The sequence below is a fragment of the Sinocyclocheilus rhinocerous genome, unplaced genomic scaffold (assembly GCF_001515625.1).
Source record: "Sinocyclocheilus rhinocerous isolate Xijiao unplaced genomic scaffold, SAMN03320098_v1.1 scaffold459, whole genome shotgun sequence".
Classification (NCBI taxonomy): Eukaryota; Metazoa; Chordata; class Actinopteri; order Cypriniformes; family Cyprinidae; genus Sinocyclocheilus; species Sinocyclocheilus rhinocerous.
This window is the reverse complement of record NW_015666159.1, coordinates 110,794-131,327: the sequence shown is the minus strand read 5'-3', so window position 1 is coordinate 131,327 and position 20,534 is coordinate 110,794. Positions and strand designations below refer to the sequence as shown.

General features: G+C 38.4%; 1 pseudogene; it reads left to right on the top strand.

Moving 5' to 3' along the window:
• Nucleotides 1-8,153: 8,153 nt before the first annotated feature.
• Nucleotides 8,154-20,534, top strand: part of LOC107731771 (striated muscle preferentially expressed protein kinase-like) — a 21,920-nt pseudogene continuing 9,539 nt past the window's right edge.

The following is a 20,534-nucleotide window of genomic DNA, read 5'->3' as shown; positions in this document are numbered from 1 at the left end:
GTATGAGATGTTATATAGTAGCCTTTATTTGTATGATTTGAAATTTATGTAAACCTCAATAGAAGAAAAACTCATACTGATAATTTACTGGAGTAGAAGCACATTTGCATACATTTTTTTTTGTTTCAACACAACATAAGGCACATGTTCAGTTGCACTATTATACTACACTGTTTTGTAATCATATCATGTGCTAGCACTTGCTATCTTTAACCAATGAATTGGTCAACATTCATTCAATGTCTTCACACACACACAAAAACAATGGTGTTGGTTTGTTACAGGTTGGTTTCATAGAAGTGGGGAGGAGTGTCATATTTGTATCACAGAGTGTAGAAGTCGTATTTATACTTGTCTGTACTATTTCTTTAAGACCAAGGGCCGGGGTCAGGGTTTTCATGGCTGGTTAGTGTAAGAGGGGCTGTAAACCATCAAAGGATTCTCCAGTCTCTTGTAAATGGGTCCACGAGAATAATGCAGGCAATACACAAAGATATGAAACGTTTCTGACTTTTATTGGTCAGCGCTCATGCGGTTATGAACACCATGTGTTGCAGCTTATCACACACATCCCACTGCACATGCTTGACCCGCGCATCCAAAACCTACGCATACGTCAGCGCGTCAAATTCTAATAACAATTACAAAATTAACTCACTTTACATAAAGACAAATTAACCATACAAAAAAAAATCTCACATTTTCCCCCCTTAGAAAAATAAATGTCCTCATTTCAGATACACAGAGAACAAATAAATCTCACTTTTTTTTAATGTCCCAAAGTCTAGAGGACACATGAAATAACATACCAACAGGCAATATCAAACAGTTTATAACCACTGTACAAAATAAACACCTAGTCATCACCTCGTGTGTTGTGGTGTCATTACTAACACATAACAAAAACAAATCACAGATTTGGTGATGAACGTAAACAAATACACCATGTAAATATGCCTTTGGCCTTACAATGACAAACGTGCAATCAATACACATCCTCAACATGAAAACTTTCTAGGCTTTTTAATAACACGTCCCGAACGAGTGACAACACCCTCAGACACGTGCTCCCCAACTACTGATGAGGCCTGTTCAACCAATTGTGGTGGCTGCTGCACAGAATGTGAAACCCGTGACATGCGACCTGAAGGTCTACGTACATGAGGAACAGAGGGAAGTACAGGAGCCCTATTCTTTCCAACAAATGACCCTCCTGATGTCAAAGGAAGAGACCCTGACAAAGCTGTGTATGGTGGTCTCAACTCCGAAACGCTTGTGTCTACATCCTGACCAGCAGATGTGGAAGTTAGTGCTGGTACCTTCCACCTGGATCTGTAAGGCTTCAAACGTTCATAGTGAGCAACCTTGGGTTCTCCATGTACATTTCTCAAGTTTAGTATTGTATAAATTTCACCATTCATGTCCACTGTAACCACTCGATATGGTCCCGTCCATTTAGGATCAAGTTTCTTTTTTTGTGTGGTTGGATCATTCATCCACACCAGATCACCAACTTTGAAAGGTCTGAATTTCTCATATCTATTAAAGTAGTACTCACGCTTGAGTCTCTGATCATCACCAGTGTTACGTACTTCTTGGAACACAGTTCCATACGATTGACTAGAGTTGAACCGTAAGTTTGTGGGGTGTCCATAGCAACACCTGGAAAATCAAGCTGTTCATGTGCCGGTAAAAGGTTCACGACCATGAGCTACAAAAAATGGGGAGTAACCAGTGCTAGAATGAGGTGTAGCAATAAATGACAGTATGACTGCAGATAAATACTGGTCCCATTCGCCATCACTATGAAAGAGAACTTTGGCTAGCTGATCCTTTGAAGTCCTATTGAACTGTTCTACCATTCCATTACCACGAGGGTGGTAAGGCGTAGTTCTCTTCTTTTTGATTTTTAGTCTCTTGCAAATGTCCTGCAAAATCTCTGACTCATACTGCCATCCCTGATCAGAAAGCAATTCCTCTGGAACACCATGTTCAGGTATGTACTGTGATCGAACATGATCGAACGATCACCCAATCACACAGATCGAGTTCCATATCCCACCGACCTCTACGTCTTGTGGGATCAACGTCAAAGTTCAACTTCCTTAGCCCAACCAGAGGTTTGTGATCTGTGACAATTGTAAAAGGGCAGTTGCTCAAGTAGTGACGAAAATGCCTGACTGACCAAACTATTGCCCACAGTTCTTTGTCATAGGTGAACCATTTTCGTTCAGTAGAAGTAAGTACGTGACTAGCGTACGCAACAACCCGCTCTTTGTCATTTTTAATTTGAGATAGAACGGCACCAATAGCTGTATTAGATGCATCTGTACTTAATGTGAATGGCTGGTCAAAGGTAGGAAATGCAATGACAGGAGGAGATGTCAAAGCTTCTTTCAGTTGCTGAAAGGCTGCTGAACACTCATCGGTCCATTCAAAACGAATGTCTTTGTGAGTTAGTCTGTGTAAAGGTTGAGCTTTAAAGGCATAGTCTCGAACTAATCACCTATAGTAACTACACAAGCCCAAAAATGCTCGCACCTCAGTAGCAGATTTAGAAGTTGGCCACTCTTGTACATTTTGACAATGAGCTGGGTCAAGAGCCAACACATACTTCGAGACAGCATGAGCCATGTACTTTACCGATACCTTTCAGAACTGACATTTTGTAGGGTTAAGCTTGAGACCTGCTTCCCTAAACCTGGTTAAAATGTCTGTGAGGTTTTTCATGTGATCCTCAAAATCTTTCCCCATACAAATGATGTCGTCTAAATAAATGACACACTTCGTCCAGTGCAAACTTAAGGACTAATTCCATAAGTCTTTGGAATGTGGGTGGACTATTCTTAAGGCCCATAGGCATCAACTTAAAGTGATACAGCCCATCACCAGTGGTAAAGGACGTCTTTTTCCTGTCATCCGGATCTAGTTCTACTTGCCAATAACCTGAAGACATGTCCATGGTAGAAAAATACTGAGACCCTGATAAAGCATCAAGACTATCATCCACCCGAGGTAATGGGTGTGCATCAGTAATTGTTACCGAATTCAATTTACGATAGTCAACGTAAAATCTGTAGATATTGTCTTTCTTCCTCACTTAAAACAACCGACTGTGCTTACAAGGATACTTGTCAAGACAGCCATTGTTATTCACCTGCTGTCTGAGAAGGCTATCTGTTTGTGCACTTCAAGTGTGTGAGCGGTGCGCATAGAAACTCACGCTCTATCACAGTGCGTGAGTACCGCATTGAGATGTCTTGGGCTTAAATGGCTTAAAATTACTTTAATGTTTAAACTGACAAGACTTAAAACACGTGAGAATGAAAAACTTTCTCGAGGAAGCAGCACTGGCCTGATCGTTAAGATAGTTTTGGGGGGCTAAGGTGACAGATAGGGGGACTGAAACCCACCTAAAAAGGGTTTAGAACCGCCCCTGGTATAGCGTGCGTAATTATACTGAAACATAAATATATAACCAGTTTACCTGATTCAATGTGATGGCTGAGCCTGTTTCTGAGATAACAACATGCCAATCAGTGGTTGGATTTCCGACACGGCTAATCGTAAATCATCTTACACTGTCAATAAGCGTGAGCAGGGTTGCCAGGTTTTCACAACAAAACCCGCCTAATTGCTACTCTAAACTAGCCCAAAACTACAAATCGCGACAAGTGTTAAAGTAGACCAATTCCGCGGGAAAACCGTGGACTTGGCAACACTGATCGTGACTGATACTCGAGCCAACTCTGCTCTAACTGTCGACTAGCAGTGGGAGTCAGATTGCCCCCTAGTGGATGGCTAAAGATTTGTTAACTCATATTCATAAATTCTCAAGGGAACGTCTCTGAATTAACTGATGCTCGCGCCCCACAGGTTGAAAACCCCTGCTCTACTATATCTTGTGCTTTGAGCATTTCTTCCTGACAGTGAATTTCTGCCTTGAGAGCAGGAGAAGTCCTGTATGCTCGCTGGGAAATGGGAGTGTCATCTATGGTCCTGATTTTGTGGGTAACCAGGCTGGTTCTACCATAGTCCTGAGCATGCTGACTGAAAACTTTAGAGAAAGAGGTTAGTAAATCTGTCAGACACTTTTGCTGTGTCACAGATAACTCGGTGTTAGATCTGGTAGTATAGGTGACTTAGACATTGACACTTGACTGGAACCAGTAACATTCTGAACGTTTACATTGTTCACACTTTTGTCAATTATCACAAAACCATCCTGATCACTCCCAGAAATTGAATGAAAAGTACCAATTGGAGTTCCACAGTGCAGGGAAATGTCATCTACAGAAGGATTGACTACTATCAGAAAAATTGAACCCTTATCTGCTTTCGTCACAGTCCATGCAATCCTACCTTTGAGTCTTCACGATAGTGAGGCTCAAACACACCAGTGTAGCCATTTGGCTGTAAACCTACATGGTGTGACAAGTTTAGCAGAGATTGCAGCCTTTGACAGAGCAGCAACAATTGTAGTGATTGACACTCTGACATCCACCAGTTTACAGGTATTTTGGTTTCCACTCACAAAAGGTATGGATTCCTCACCTAGCTGGAAAGAGTTCCGCATGTTAACCACAGTTTTGTGCATAGACAAAAAGTCCCAACCAAGTACAACTGCTTTTGAGCAATTTCTGATCACTTGAAATTAATGTGACACTGTACGTTTTCCCAAAGTGACATTAGCTGACAAAGTACCCACTGAATCTAAAGTGTCACTAGAAATAGATGTCAGAGGTATGAACTGTTTCACCAAAGGTCTTTGACGTAAAGCGGGAGTAGACATTCTGAAATCTTCACTTATAAGAGAAACATCAGCACCAGTATCAACAAACGCATGAATTACTGTGTCCTCAATTATACATTTTGTGTCATGACCTGAGCAGTGTCTAAAGTCACATGATGTTCAACCATGTTACCAATGGGCCTGGTGTCAGCAGCAGTTGGCAAATGGCCCTCATTGTCAACTACCGGTAGTTTCCCTGGCGCTGAGGAACATGTAAAGGCGACTGGAAACGCACATGTCCAGGACTTGGGGACCGATGACTCTGTGGCTTTGGTGAGTAGCTGTCTGATGACCTGTTGCCCCGACCACTGTCAGAACTTGAAGAACACGTGTTGATGTGTTGTCCACAGAAGATGTGTTGTCCACGATCCTGTAACCTCCTAGGACTTTGATCACGATAGCCCTCATGTCTGCGTGCTTCATAGTAGTCCCTCTTGCCACTTGTGTCTCTGTATGAAGGTCTACTATGTTCGTAGAAAGAGTCACAGTCAGTTTATGAATGTCTGTCATACCCGCGGCATTCAGATGTACGCCCTCGTGAATCCTCCAGGCTAAGGCTGTGCCATTGACTATCCGCTGAAGTGTGTCTGTTGACCTCGAGCTGAAGTTATTCCACTCTCTGGAGAAAATCTTCTTTCCCATCCCCCAAAAAGATGGGCAGAAAATTTCCATTAAAGCACTGCACAACATGTGAACTACTCTTGCCAGGCAAATCACATGCTGAATCCGCTTCACTCATGTTACAAAACAGTTCAGTTCTCTCGCTGTATCGCACAGTAACAAAATATCCCGAAAACTAGGATTACCGTTCTACTGGTCCGTTTTAAATTCGCGTTCCAAACATCTGTAATCTAACGCTGCTGTCCAATAGAGACAGAGCGCATTTAGGCCACGCCCACACCGGGGGGGGAAGCTGCCTCCTTGTCATTTCTGACTTATAACAAAAAACAGAACAATGCTTAAAAGCTGCTGTGTGACAAGGTGTACAGCAAACAAGATAAAAAACCCAGAACTAAGTTTTTATAAGCTACCGAACCATAAAAGCCTTTGACATGGTTAAAAATAATAAATGTTTCCTGTCGCCGATTACTTTTCCCTCCAGTGGGCGTAGTTCTCAGAGTAATATGACACTTTTGTGTCCTTAAACACTCGTTTTTTGGGGTCGACAGCTTATAAAAACGTAGTTCTGTTTTTTTTTTTAGCTTGTTTACTGTACACCTTGTCACATAGCAGCTTTTAGACATTGTTCTGTTTTTTGTTATAAGTCAGAAATGACAAGGAGGCAGCTTCCCGCAACAATGGAGAGGGTTGGAGGGTGGGCGTGGTTTTCAGATTATGACGCGTGACGCTCTGTCTCTATATTCACAAACAAAATTGTCCATGGTTGAAACGCAAAGCAAAATATACGTCGTGGATATCAGAAGGTTGAAATCTTGAACTCGATTTCGTGTCTGCCGCCGTGATGCCGCATCCATCGCATTAAATACCCGCCGAAAAGAAAGTTCACTCACACACCATGTGCATCGTCCAAACCCGCTGCCACCAGAAATGTAAGAGGGGCTGTAAAACATCAAAGGATTCTCCAGTCTCTTGTAAATGGGTCCACGAGAATAATGCAGGCAGTACACAAAGATGTGAAACGTTTCTGACTTTTATTGGTCAGTGCTCATGCGGTTACGAACACCATGCGCTGCAGCTTATCACACACTGCACTTTTATTTGTCAGCCTATCTCTCTTTCTTTCAGTAGCGGAAATTTAAATGTGAGATTCTGGAAATGAGATCTAAATTTAGCGGGAACGGTCAGGTCAGGAAGAAAATTATTCTAAGCGAACAGCGGGTGAACAAAGAGAAATATATAGCGGGAGCGGGTGGGTGCGGAATAGAACCTTGCGGGAGTGGGACTAAAAAAACAGTCCCGCGCAGACCTCTACTGCGCATGCTTGACCCACGCATCCAAAACCTACGCATACGTCAGCGCGTCAAATCCTAATAAAAATAACAAAATTAACTCACTTTACATAAAGACAAAATAACCATACAAAAATAAATCTCACATTAGTGTCAACAGTTAGTCCCTGCTGGTAGATGCTGTAACTACCCCATCATGCATGCAAAATTATTTTTTCTCAAATGATTGCCACTGAAAATTAATCATGAATTCTGATCAAGATAAATTTAGGAAGCAATAAATAAATCATAAATACTGAATTATCTTACGGTAGATGTTTTATTGATGATGGATTCAAGGAGTCTGAAATGAGACATGGATTTTTTTTTTAGGGACAAAATGGGTCTTTCTCAAAACAAATACATCTATGGAGTAACATCTGTGTTTGACTTGCTCACATATCTTATAACTGTATTAAACACTCAAATCGCATAGTAAAAGCATTACAAGAGGCTTTGGGACGTCCTAAAAAAAATTCCACCTACCCTTGCTCCAGCTGTCACTTGAAAGCTGGTGGTAGTCGCCTGTCACCTCTACAGACAGTCAGTGTAGTATAAAGGGCATGAAAGGAAAGATAAAGGGGGGTAGAAGAGAGAATGGAACGTGTTAGATCTTTAAATGACTTGAGCTACCATCTAGTCAGCAAGGGTCCGTGTGACGTGCTGGTAAATTGCTGGGAGAGAGGGTCACAATCCAAAAGAGGGAAGGAACACTCTATTACCCTCTCTTGTATAAACAGACCCTGGTACTGGACTAATACTACATGATCCCGAGAAGGCTAAAAGATTAAGCTGCAGTTAATGAAGATATTCAGAGGCATTGTGTTGGGGTAAAACATTTCTAACATTTTACTGTTAATTGGATTTTGGTACAAGGAGGTATGATGTAGGGCTTAATTTGCCTTGTAATTTACAGTTCCATATTCTAGTGTACATGAAATTTAAATTTAAAACAATATTTCTTTAAATATGTACAACAAATTATTATTGTTATATTAAATTTTCATTAAATCTATATGTTTTTTGTCTAGATTATTACATTAATAATTAATAATAATAATAATAATTTATGCATTTAGCAGACGCTTTTATCCAAAACGACTTACAGTGCATTCAGACTATAATTTTTTACCAGTATGTGTGTTCCCTGGGAATTGAACCCACAATCTTTTGGGCTGCTAACGCAATGCTCTACCACTGAGCCACAGGAACATATAAACTTATATAAGTTTCTGATCAGACAGTCTGCAATTAAATATTTTTAATAATTGCTCAATTTCAAAATACCATTGCTTTGAATTATTTTTGCAGATTACAGACAAGCTTTATCATGACAGCCTATAACAAATTGGGGAATACAATATCTCAGCAAGTCAGTGGCCACCAAAGGATTTGTCTCAGTGCAAAAGATTAAGTTTAACAGTGCTGCTCAATATAATAATCACAATGAAAAAAGCTGAGCTGGTGAAGAGAAACTCAAGCTCAATGATTTCCCCGACCCAAGAAACGTTGACGGAGCAGTCCCCTGTCGATGCTCCACCCGTGTTCCTCCGAAGGCTGAAGTGGGCCGCTGTTGCGGCAGGATGTGATGTCCGTCTGAGGGTGTCTGTGGGAGGCAACCCGAGACCCACACTGCATTGGTACCATAATGACGACCCTTTGATAAATGATCTTGAGGATTATGACGGATTGTGGATACGAGATTGTAAGCAAGCTGATGGAGGCCTCTACACCTGTGTGGCTGTTAATCACCTGGGTGAAGCTAGAACCAGTGCTGTCCTTGCTGTGCTGGACCTTGGAGAAGGTAAGATGCACTGTATAATACGTGCCTGAGAGTAAATGCAAAACCTTGCAGAAGAAAAAAGATTTCCCAAGTCTGCTTGACTATGTGGTCTGAATGTTAATGAAAGATAAATTTCCCTTAATGTGATGGGGGAGGGGTTGCCCCTTCTTGACTCTCTTGGTATGATGTACAGCATGGCTTTATTTCTTTCAATGGTTCTGAATCTACACTATCAGAAAAAAAGTACCTTTAGGAGTACAACAGCTTATGACTGGGGCTATACCCTTAAAGGGAAAACATTGTACCTTATCTACTTTATCTAAATTGAACTTACTGGTACCTTAAAGTAACAACATGTACCATTAAGGTACTGATATGAACCTGTAAATAAGGTACAAAGATGACCCTTTAAAGGGATAGTTCACCCAAAACGAAAATTCTATCATTAATTACTCACCCTAATGTTGTTCCAAACCCATAAGACCTTCATTCTTCTTCGGAACACAAATTAACTTTGTTCTTGCATTGCTGTCTATGAAGGGTCAGAAAGCTCTCAGATTTCATCAAAATATCTTAATTTGTGTTCCGAAGATGAACGAAGGTCTTACGGGTTTGGAACAACATTAGGGTGAGTAATTAATGACAGATTTTTCATTTTTGGGTGAATTATCCCTTTAAGGGTACTGCCCCAGTGACAAGCTGTTGTATCCCTAAAGGTACAGTTTTAAACATTTTTTGTCTAAGTGTGAAAACATGATTATCCTAACACTATAACAATAAGCTATAACAATATGTTTCCATTGGTAAAACAATGTACATTGGTTAATATGAATTAACAATGCTTCAGTATTATCATTCTTAATAGATTATAATTTCAACATTTACTAATTATAGTTTTAAAATCAGAAGTTGCATTTGTTAATAATATTAGTAAATGCACTGTGAACCACATGAACAAGCAAGGAATAATTATATTATTATTATACACATGATAACATTAAAAAATTATAAATACGTTGAAAAAATATACTGCTCATTGTTAGTTTATGTTACCAATAAAATTATATTCATTTGATTATAAAATTATAATCAAAATATAAAATAAAGCTAATGTCTGGGACATAAAAGTGTTACACCAGAAAGGCTTCTTTCATTCTTTTTGAATAACAGGGGGTACACTGTGTAAACTTCAATGCTTCCAAAACAATTTAAGTCCCACTTCTGTGAGTTATTGCTGTTCTGAATCTAAAATACACAAGAGCTACACCAACTACAACACAGTCAATGGCTATGATTATGCAGGGTCATCAGCTGTCAGAACACTCAGCACCTCTCACTCTTTCTCTTTTAGGCACTGTGCATCTCGTCCTGTTCTCTTCTCCCCACAGTCTCTCTCTCTCCGTCTATCTCTGGGTATTTACAGCCTGGAATGTGCCAGAGCTCCAGTTACAGATTTACTGTTACTCTGCCACACATCATTCTCAATTATAGATGTGGCTGTGTTGGACTGATGCCTGTGTTTTTATTTAGACCCACAATGATAACAAATCTGAACAAGAGTTAAGGAATTACAAAGCATCATTGATCCACTCAGAAATGTATTTCCCATTTAGTGAATGAAATGTAGCTAAATGAAAATCACAGTAGATAAGTTCCTGGCTTGACTAATAAAATAAATATTGACTTCATATGACAACTAATAAAGGGGATCAAAGAATGTCTTAAAGTAGCTGGAGAAGCACACCTGGAGCAGGAGAAATAGGATAAACATAAGAATATGAGATTTTTTTTTTCCATAATTGTGTTGTGAATTTTACAGATAGAGCGAAGAGCTATGCTTTAGAGCTGTGCCAAAAACGGAATATGCCTTCATGGTAATCTGATGGTATTAGTGAAAGGCAGAGTGTGAGAGAGGTCCTCTCAGGGTTTATTATACCACTCAAAATAGACCACTGGACTCTCCCAACAACATCAGTGAGTTCTGAGTTTAGTAAGAGAAACATACCCAGACAAAGGGCGAAATTTACACTTTTATGGGAAAAATTTAAGCTTCATTTTTGTGGTCTGGGGATAATGAGAGCATCATACTGGAAGCCATGATAAGTCAAAAGTTGTCTGATCAGAGGAATGCTCAGAGTAATGTGAGGAGGGGAACTGTTGGTCCTAGGAAGGAGAAAGAACAAGGTGAGTTAGGTTTGTACAAGATTCTGAATTCAATGCTTTATCTGTGGCAGTACCAATCCAGATGAGTGCTATATATCAGGGGTTTGCTCTGATTAGGTTTGTAAAGCCAAAGTATGTTGATCAAGCTCGCAAACTGGTTCTATCACACAACATTTATGGAAAAAAGCATGGTTTTGGCACATTTGATACCTTTTTTTTTGGGTTGTGTGGTTTGAGGGGTCAGTGGGGCACACAAGACCGGTGTGTAAGTCACAGTCTGCCTCCCTTGATCCCAAATCCTGCTTGTGACATTTAATTTGATAACTTCATCTTTGCATCTGCCTCTGTCAGTTCCAGGATTCTATAAGTCAGTGGATAAATCCACGGAACAGGAACTAAATATTAAAGTTTACATGAATTGATGTGACAAGATCAGTTTTCTTCAATGTGCAGACATATTTAGATTAAACAGGAAGTTAGGATGAGACTTATCAAAGAGCGCATCCTTTTTTTAGTTTGTCACAGCCCAACAAAGCAGGACTTGACAGTTTGTGATAGATACAGTTGAGATTAAAAAAAGTCTAATCCCCTTTTAGATTTAATATGAAACAATAACATTTCTGGTTGGCACCAGTTATGTAGAGGGCCCTCACATATAACACCAAAGTACATTTTGAGTTTTGGTCACACATCATGCAAGGTGAGTGTGAGCAGAGATGGGCATAAATACATGAAAATGACAAAATACTGCATGTATAAAATAAAAATACAAAATACTGCATGGGAAAATTTATTTAAATACAAATACAAAATACTGCCAGCAAAAAAAATTATTTAAATACAAATACAGTATTTTGTATTTTGAAAATACAAAAAATACATTTGAAAACTGGCCATCCAGCGAAATACTACTATTAAGGCTTGTTCGCACCAAGAATGATAATTATAAAGATAACTTTATTAGTGTATATCCTAAGCATGTGCTGCAGTTATGTGACCTCTGTCACTGTAAATACTCGAGCTCTATAACACATGACTGATTTTGATTGACTGTCAATGTTTTTATCATTCATCAGTGGATAAAATTGCTCTGAAAGTGATTTGAACAATATCATGTTTTTTGTGCCATTATTGTTATAGTTGTGGTGTGGACTCTGCTATTCGTTTAGATTTAAACAATAAACTAAACTAATATGGTTTAAAACGCATGATTTCAGCGCGATAAACATGATAATCAGAACCAAAACAAATGTTTTTTTAGCAGGTCCGAGCAGTAATGGTGCAGCTCTATTCTGGAAAAGGGGGCGGGGAGCAGCAGCTCATTTGCATTTAAAAAGACAGGCCCGAAAAACAGCGTGTTTCTGCTTTCACTCAAATTAGGCATTTTCAAAATGATATAATAAACGATCTGTGGAGTATTTTGAGCTGAAACTTCACAGACACATTCTGGGGACACCAGAGACTTATATATTGTAAAAAGGGGCATAATATGTCTCCTTTAAACATGGGGAAAGCAGTGCTGCTGTGACAGGTATGCTTTATCACCTCATTTTGAACTGCATATAGAACTGCAATAACTATTTCAAGCATTGTGTATGTTTTATACACAGCAAAATTATTATGTAATTATTATGTATTTGACAGAAAATCCAGAATTGTCAAGCTGACCATGTAAATAGTGCTGTGAATGTTTATATGGTTGTCAACGAATTGGATATTTTACTCAAAATTAGATATCTTCAAAAGATTTTGGCTTTAATAAAATTTCCCCAAGAGACCTGGGGTCCACCATGATTTTTTCCGGCAAAGGTTGACTGGCAAAAAGTATTTTATGTATTTTGAAAAAAAAAAATTATAATAATAATTAAATACATTTATCAGAAATACTGCACATCCCTGAGTGTGAGGGTGGGTTTTTATTTTTGCTTTTGTGTTATAGTGTATAGGTGTATATATGTGTGTATATTTTGTAAACGTGTATCTTGACATTTTTATTTTCCAGTTTGATGTTTCTTTGACACTTTGGTATTTTGGTATTTTTTCACTGTATATATCTTTGCATCATCACTTGTGGCTTTTGTATATATTTTCAGTTCTGTCAATGATGTTCACCTTGCACAACAGCGCTGTTGTAGGTACAGCCATTCTGTATGTGTGTGTATATATATACACTGGCTCATGAAAAATGGGGGCAAAAACAAAAGTGTTGCGTTTATAATTTTGTTCAGTGTATATATATATATATATATATATATATAGTTTGTTTTATTGTGGCCACAAATTAAAAATACGAACCCTAGTTTTAATTAAAGGGTCCCCCTCGGTGGGCCCCCAATCAGCCCAGGCCCATATGCACTTGCATACCCAGACGCTACGCCCATGGTCATACATGACGCACACATGTATCCATTATTTTAATGGGCAAACAAACCGTTTCTCGACGCATAGTTTAGTTTATTCATGTAGTTGTCAAAATGAATGTACAGTGAGTGTTTTATAACGGATGCTCGCTGAAGAAGCGTGTTTTGGAGAAGTTTGTGAGGATCAGTGGTGTTTATGTACATATGGGCATCAGATGCTCCAAACACAGACACGATTGCTTGTTCTGACAGAGGAATTGTTCACTGATGACGTCGACCCACCTTCAGATCGCTGAGTTTCCACACATTCAGAATGTTTTCATTTTTCATTTGTATTTCGGTGTGTTTAGTGATTCTGAATGGATCTGTATAGTAGTTTATGTCAAGTCAAGTCAAGTTTATTTGTACAGCGCTTTTCACGATACAAATCATTGCAAAGCAACTTTACAGCAAATTAAGTTTCTACAATATTTAGTGGTAGCTTATCAGTGGTGACTGTCAATTAATGTACATATGGCAGAAATGTACGGAAAAATCAATGAGTGATCTAATGTTTAGGAGCCCAAACTTTAAAAATTGTTTTTGTTCATTTATTTTACATTTTTCTGGTTTAATCACGATAAGATTTTTTCTAGATCCTGCATTAAATTTATATTTTGACCTCACTATTCGGGGAACAGACACAGTCTTTATAGATTGTACAGCGCAAGTATTTCTATCATTTAAGCGGGTAGAACACAAGTCATCAGGGCAGTAGTTTATGTGCAGTCCTTTGGCATCTCCCTGTGGTCTTGTTTGGTATGGCAAGTTGACTTGTGCTTATTTGTTAAAGTTACGGTATAATTGAGCTTTACACACCTAATTAGTAAAGAATATCTGCAGTGACATTTTTGCAAAGTATGTTTGCAAAAAAAAGAAGAATGAATCTTTAAATTTGTCTTGAATTTGTTTTAGTAAAAAATTATTATATGGAACTGAAAAATAATAACACTTGAATAGAAAGGTTTTTGTGATTAGAAAAGGTTGGGGGACCTTGCAGTACTGATTTGGAGAGGAGGGGGACCTTGGAGCAAAAAAGGTTGAGAACCATTGCTCTAGTCTAGACAGACCATAGACTTGGAACTTTTTATTTGTTAATGTCTCCTCCCCTTACAGACCTGAGACTCAGAACAAGGGAAGGCTGCTGAAATGTTATCCCTTTTTTGATGAAGAGGAGATTGCAATTTGGTGCCTCTCCATTCCAGTGTTGTGATTGGCTGCTGGCACACACAGTGTGGCCCAGACTTCTTTCCCCCTATGTAACTCATTTGCATAATTTAAAGCAAACAGTTAAGAACAGTGTATTTAAACAATGCATTACTCACTTCTTCCTTTAACCAGTGCATTACAAATGCAACAACCATACATTTGGCATGTTCTGAAAACACAGAGGCCAAACATGATGGAAAAGGTTTGAACTGACATGCATGCATTCATTTGCTGAATTTTTGTGAAATGTTGTACTACAGATAACTGTCACATGAGAGTACTTATTTCTCTGAATATGAATTTCTCTGGTATGAAATGGGTGTGCTGTAGTTTACATCAATTTTAAGGTTTCCAAACATACTGTAGTTATGAATGGATTTGGTTGGATTTGTGTGGCTTTTCTTTGTGTCAGCCACAGCTGCTGCATTCAGAGGTCCTAATACATTTTTATGGTGGTCACAGGCCAAAACTAAATTTGCTTGTTTTAGTCCATCAAGATCCAATCAAAATGTAGCAAACACTTCTCCACTGTGGCAGCCATAAAACTGGGCACTGAAATGTGCTGTTCACTACAGTGTGAATGGGATGTTTTACAACATTTGTTGAGATGGTATTTTGCTAACATTAGGCCACTGAGTTAGCCAAACTTTAAAGTGTAACAGCCACATAGCTACAGTCGACTACTTTTTACAAATGCTAGAAATTTGGTTTTTGAATGAAAGATTCTGCACCCAGCAAGGATCCTGACCAGATGGTAGGCATTCCAGAGGTCTAGTTTGGTGAAGATATGTCTGTCCCTGTTGGCCTGTGAGAACCAGGTCCTCCCCAGCTGCATAAGCTCCTCAGAGCACCTGATCAGTGGGGGACATTCAATCAAAATAGCGGAATCCTCGACACCTCTCCAGATTGCCATCATAAATTTCTGGAGCAAAGAGATTTGACTTGGGTAGAAGCCCTGCTGGTGGCCTCAGCTGAGGGAGATCTTGAGGCTGGAAGGACAGGGGAGGCTTTAGATATGGACTGCTGTAGAATCTCAGGAAAAATGTGATCATACTAAATTCTCAGTCTCCAGATAAACACAGAAGTAGAAGCCACAGATAAACAAAAATGGCAACAGACAACACTTAGCCTTACTAAACTCAGGTAGTCTCTACAAGGCAGGCTCGAGACTGAACACAACACAAAACAGTTGGTACGAATTAGCTTAATAACCAGTTTTACCTAAAGAGTGCACAGCAGGTTGTGCTACCTAGTGGCGGTGAGACTAATTGCAGGAGGGAATCTTATACATCCATCAAGAGTCAGACAGTATTCTAGGTTATTGTCATGTCTGTTGTGTGGTTCTTGTGTAGTATGTTTTCAATGTCTTTTACTTTGGACTTTCGTAGTCGTGTTTCCCGTTTACTATGTGTCTCCATTCCCCATATAGTGATCCTGTCTTGTGCTTCTCTAGTTCATGTGCTTTGTTCTAATGGTTCCTTTGTTGCATGTGTCATGTTTTCATTGGTTGGTTTATGTCATGTGATCCAGAACATTGCCAACTTACAAGCTGTAATTATGAGTTCTACGAGCATGTGAACGTTTTGGCATTGATAGTGTTGCCATAGGAACACATAATTCCGAAGTGGTCAGCTCACATGTTGTCATCTTGAAATGATGGTAATTACAACATGGCGGGACCGCAGCTAATATTACAAGATGTTGACTGATGCCTTGTCCAAATACCCACACTTGTGGTCTTTGCACATGACCACTTGACTACTTATATGACGTATTTCCTATATTTGGCCCAAGTGTTCAAGTGAGCATGAAGACCACAAGTGTGTGTACAACTTTTCATTACCTGATGGGACACACTTACAGTGTTGTAAAAACGCAAATTGTTTACAGAGTTTTTTTTATGGGTTTAGTGTGCGTTAAGGGCACTGCGCTTTGGTATTTTTAAGACCTGGGACAGTCTTGCGCACTTACTTCCTGTTCTATCTCCAGGAAATCCAGGAAATCTCCTGGGGCCAGTTGCACAAACTGCTTAGACTAATCTAAAAAAGTCATCAATTTTTTTTCTTCAAGAATGGTCATAACTTTTTAATTCAGTTACATAAAGGTAGATTGGTCTAATTTGTTCTAAGATTCGGCAGTTCTTAAGACGCAGTCTTAACATAATTGCTATCTGGCTCCTGGTTCCTCTGAAATTACTGCTATCAACTTCAGCAGGACTGGAGCCGCTGGATACTCACCTCACACTTCAGTTTTCCGGCTGCAGTGTTCTCTTTATGACTCCCTTGTGGATACTTTTCATCTTCATTGTGAGACATATCCTTATCAATTTACCTGCTTTATTATTGTTCCATCTTCTACATTAATGTCTTTTTTTTTTACTGCTATTCCGGCTCCATATGCTCTGTTTACCCATGTGTTCAATAAATATCCCAACACTTACTATAGGTTCACAAAGTCATCAGGCTTGGTCTGCTTTGTTACAGTTTCTAATAAAGTTAGCAAAATAATTTAAATGTAAAGCTACTGAATTTGTTTACACAATTAAAGAAAAATAGGAATGAATTGCAGCTAAATTTAAAATAAGGTCAGTGCTCCAACCTACCGATTGTTCTGTTTTGAGCTAGGCCTATGTAAGAAATTTTAATTAATCTATGACATTATTATTGTCTTTGTGGTTTCATTGATGCATATTTGCCAGCTAAAGATTGAATGTCATTCTCCATGCAGTACACAGAATTTCATGTAAACACAGACAAAATAAAGCATATACAATTTTCATTGTGTACACTGAATGAAAGAATGCAAATAAGGCCATCGTAGCAAAAGAAAAAAAAAAAAGTGAATGCTCTGTGTCAGCTTTCCTTCTTTCCCATTCCAGCAGCAGCACCATCGACATGGGAGTAGTGTGACGTCACCACAACCTGACAGAATATATAATTAATGCTTTGCACTGAGACCAATAGTCTCTCTCTCTTCACACCAGCACCACAGACAAAGGAAGTGATGAGAGAGAAAGAGAGATAGCGCACTCAGGCAGCTGAAAATTTTGTTTTTGCTTTGACTGCACTAAGATCTGCCTCTTTTATTAGCTGCCGCTTGATATTTTTTTCTCTTTTTAGTCTGTTTAGTCCTCTACCACTCCCCCTTTCTTTATTTCTTTATCTCCAAAGGGGATTGAAAGAATGCAAGTGGGTGTCTGTAAAAGACAGATTTTTCATCCCTTCTGTTGTAACTAGGACCGAGCTGACCTCCACCTCCTGCTGTGCCTTGGAATATTTTATATTTGGGGGGATCCAAAACAGCTTGGATATTGTTGTTTACTTGAGGAGATTTTTTTATTTTTCCCATGAATTCTCTTTTGTCACAAGAGGATCATGATTGGATGTTTGTACTGTTTCTATTGCTTTTTGCATAATTGTGGATTTTGGTACATTCTTTCTGAGGTAAAAGCTCTGACAACGACATAACTGAGATTATTAGGAGTGTACACAGGAGTCGATAAAAACCAGGATTTAGATTAGAAATAGACAGTGGTATTCTCTGCAGAAACACGGGCAGGTGGCTCTGTTGTTTAGTCTGGAAGATAGATTAAGTTCATCTGAGGCCATGAAGAAAATCTGGTCAAAGAAAAGATTCCAGGTGAGTCGTACACTTCACAAACTACAAAATTAGACTTTTTCTTGGATTGGATTGGATTTTTTTCTTGGATTGGCAAATCACACTTACAATGTAGCAATGTAAAATAAGTGATGTAGTTGTAGTTAATTCTTTAAGGTATCCTACCAGCTACCTCATGTCCAGTTGTTTATGTACAACCAATACAAAGACTTTGAAACAAACAGACCTGATGTCACTATATATATAATATATATTTTTTCATTTATTTGCCTTTAAAATGGGCAATAAAAATTTTTTTAGGCACTGAGGCAACTACATTACCTAGTTGCCTTGGTAGCAACATAGGAGTACATTTGAAATGCTGCAAAGCCTGCAAGCATGAGAAATGACAAAGGAGGGAAAAGGCATAAGTCTTTGCCTCGTGTCATCATGATATATTTATAGATTGTACATTGTTGAATGAAAACCAAATTATTTACACCACTAGCATAACACTATGGATGCAACAAACAGGCTAAAAAACCTATTTATCACTTCCCAAAATTAACAGACAGCCTTTTGTGTAATTTTTGTCTTTCCAGAGAGCGGGGCATTCTAGCTGGACGTTTGGGAGATTCACTCATGGTGTGTTTTGCTTACGACAAAACTGTAAAAAGTCCAAAATCGCAAACCTATTTGTAGACAAAAAAAACAACAACAACAACAATGGAAGTGTGTGCACTACTTTACAGAATGGATATGTTTTGCAGAATAATCATGGCGTATGGTTAAACAGGTTTAAAAATAGCTGCTAAGACAATACATTTCTATCCATAGATTTTTTAAAATGTTGACATCACAAATTGTTGGGTATCCGTAAGGAATGCAGTGCTGATTGAAGCTGTACAATAATACAATTTTTAAAATTTAGCCTGTAATTGTGGATATGTGTGTGTGTATGTTTGTGTGTGTCATGTATATGCTCCCACACAAGTGCATGTCTGCAGACATTGGTTTCTATAGTAACAGTCTTCTCTTGTCCACTTCTGCTTGCTGCCGTTATGGAAGTGAAGTTTTTCGCTTGTGCAGGAAGCAAAGCAATGGTAATTGTTTTCCATTTCTGTGATCCTCATCTTTTATTACTGGGTTCTTGGATGGATTTGGGTTTGCAACCATGCATTATTATATACATAACTGTAAAGTATACTGTATGTTTTCATTCGGAGCTCTAGTTTAATTTCATAAACGTAGGCCCTGTCCACACGAACGCAGTTATATTCAAAACTGCAGCTTTTTCTACGCGGTTTGGCCATTCGTCCACACGCAAACACAGCACCAGGTCATTCTACACTATTTGTTATGGGAAAAGTAAGGCTTGCACACCGCATGGTTTGTTTTTTCTTTCTTTCTTTCTTTCTTTCAATCTATTGTCAATCTATTTTTTGTCAAGGCAAGGCAAGGCAAGGCAAGGCAAGGCAAGGCAAGTTTATTTGTATAGCACATTTCATACACAATGGTAATTCAAAGTGCTTTACATAAAAGAAAAGAAAAAAAAATAATCACAACAATAAAACAATAAATATCTTGTCAATCTATTGGGAGATATTATCTGAAATTGTCATGCTATATCCAGGAAAAGACATTACGGTCTGAAAGTACTTTTACTTTAAGTCAAACTATTTAGGCTTATTATAAGATATTTTAAGCTTCAATTTTTGACCTTTTTACTGTAAAAATCTTTTAGTGACAGTAATTTATTAATATGTGCTAGGAATTGTGAATATCAAAAACAGAATCCGTACCTTTAATATGACATATGAGCCTACTCTGTATCCATGGGGGGGGGGACGTTTCATTAAACATCATCCCTCAGGGCTTTTAGTCTAAATGTCTGCACCCTCGAGCAGAAAGTCCCCACAAGTGAGACTCATAGAAGTCATAAATCTTATGATGTTCCAGGAAATCCCTTATATGGACAAAGACATCCAGCCATCGCTGTAGTGGTTAAATAAAAGAACCATTTTGAATGATAAAACATGAAGACAATACATAGTGCTCATATTTCTTCCAGCAATCTCAGGTATTTAATAATAGGGGAGCGCGGGGCACAAAGTAACGTGGGGTTCGTTGTAACACACATGGTTTGAATATTTCCACACATGCTAGCATAACAAAATTTACAGTATTTATTAGTTACCATATCAACATTATATAGAAAAAAAGTGCGCCAAAATTCATAATTTTTTTGAAGATATCGCTGAACATTTATTTTACCATAGTAAAATTACAATTCTGGCATAAGTAAATTTCAATTACAATTTTAAGTAAAGTTTTTATTATTAATTTAAAATGAGACAAATCTGCTATTATTTTAATCTCCAATCTGTTATTTATCAGTTCAGATCGTTTTTTAATGCTTTGATAACTAGCAGAAGACACTAACCAGTTTTAAATTTCAGTTGTGCGGATGGGGCACGTTGTAACACTGCATTACAATGTGCTATTCTATGACATTAGCGATGTAATTTACACTATTTACTTTAATTAATTTTAACGAGAAACAATGACAAACAGGTGAATAAAGACTGACAGTCAATGTTTAATGTTTAGAAATTATTATTTCAAGACATGTAAAGCATTTT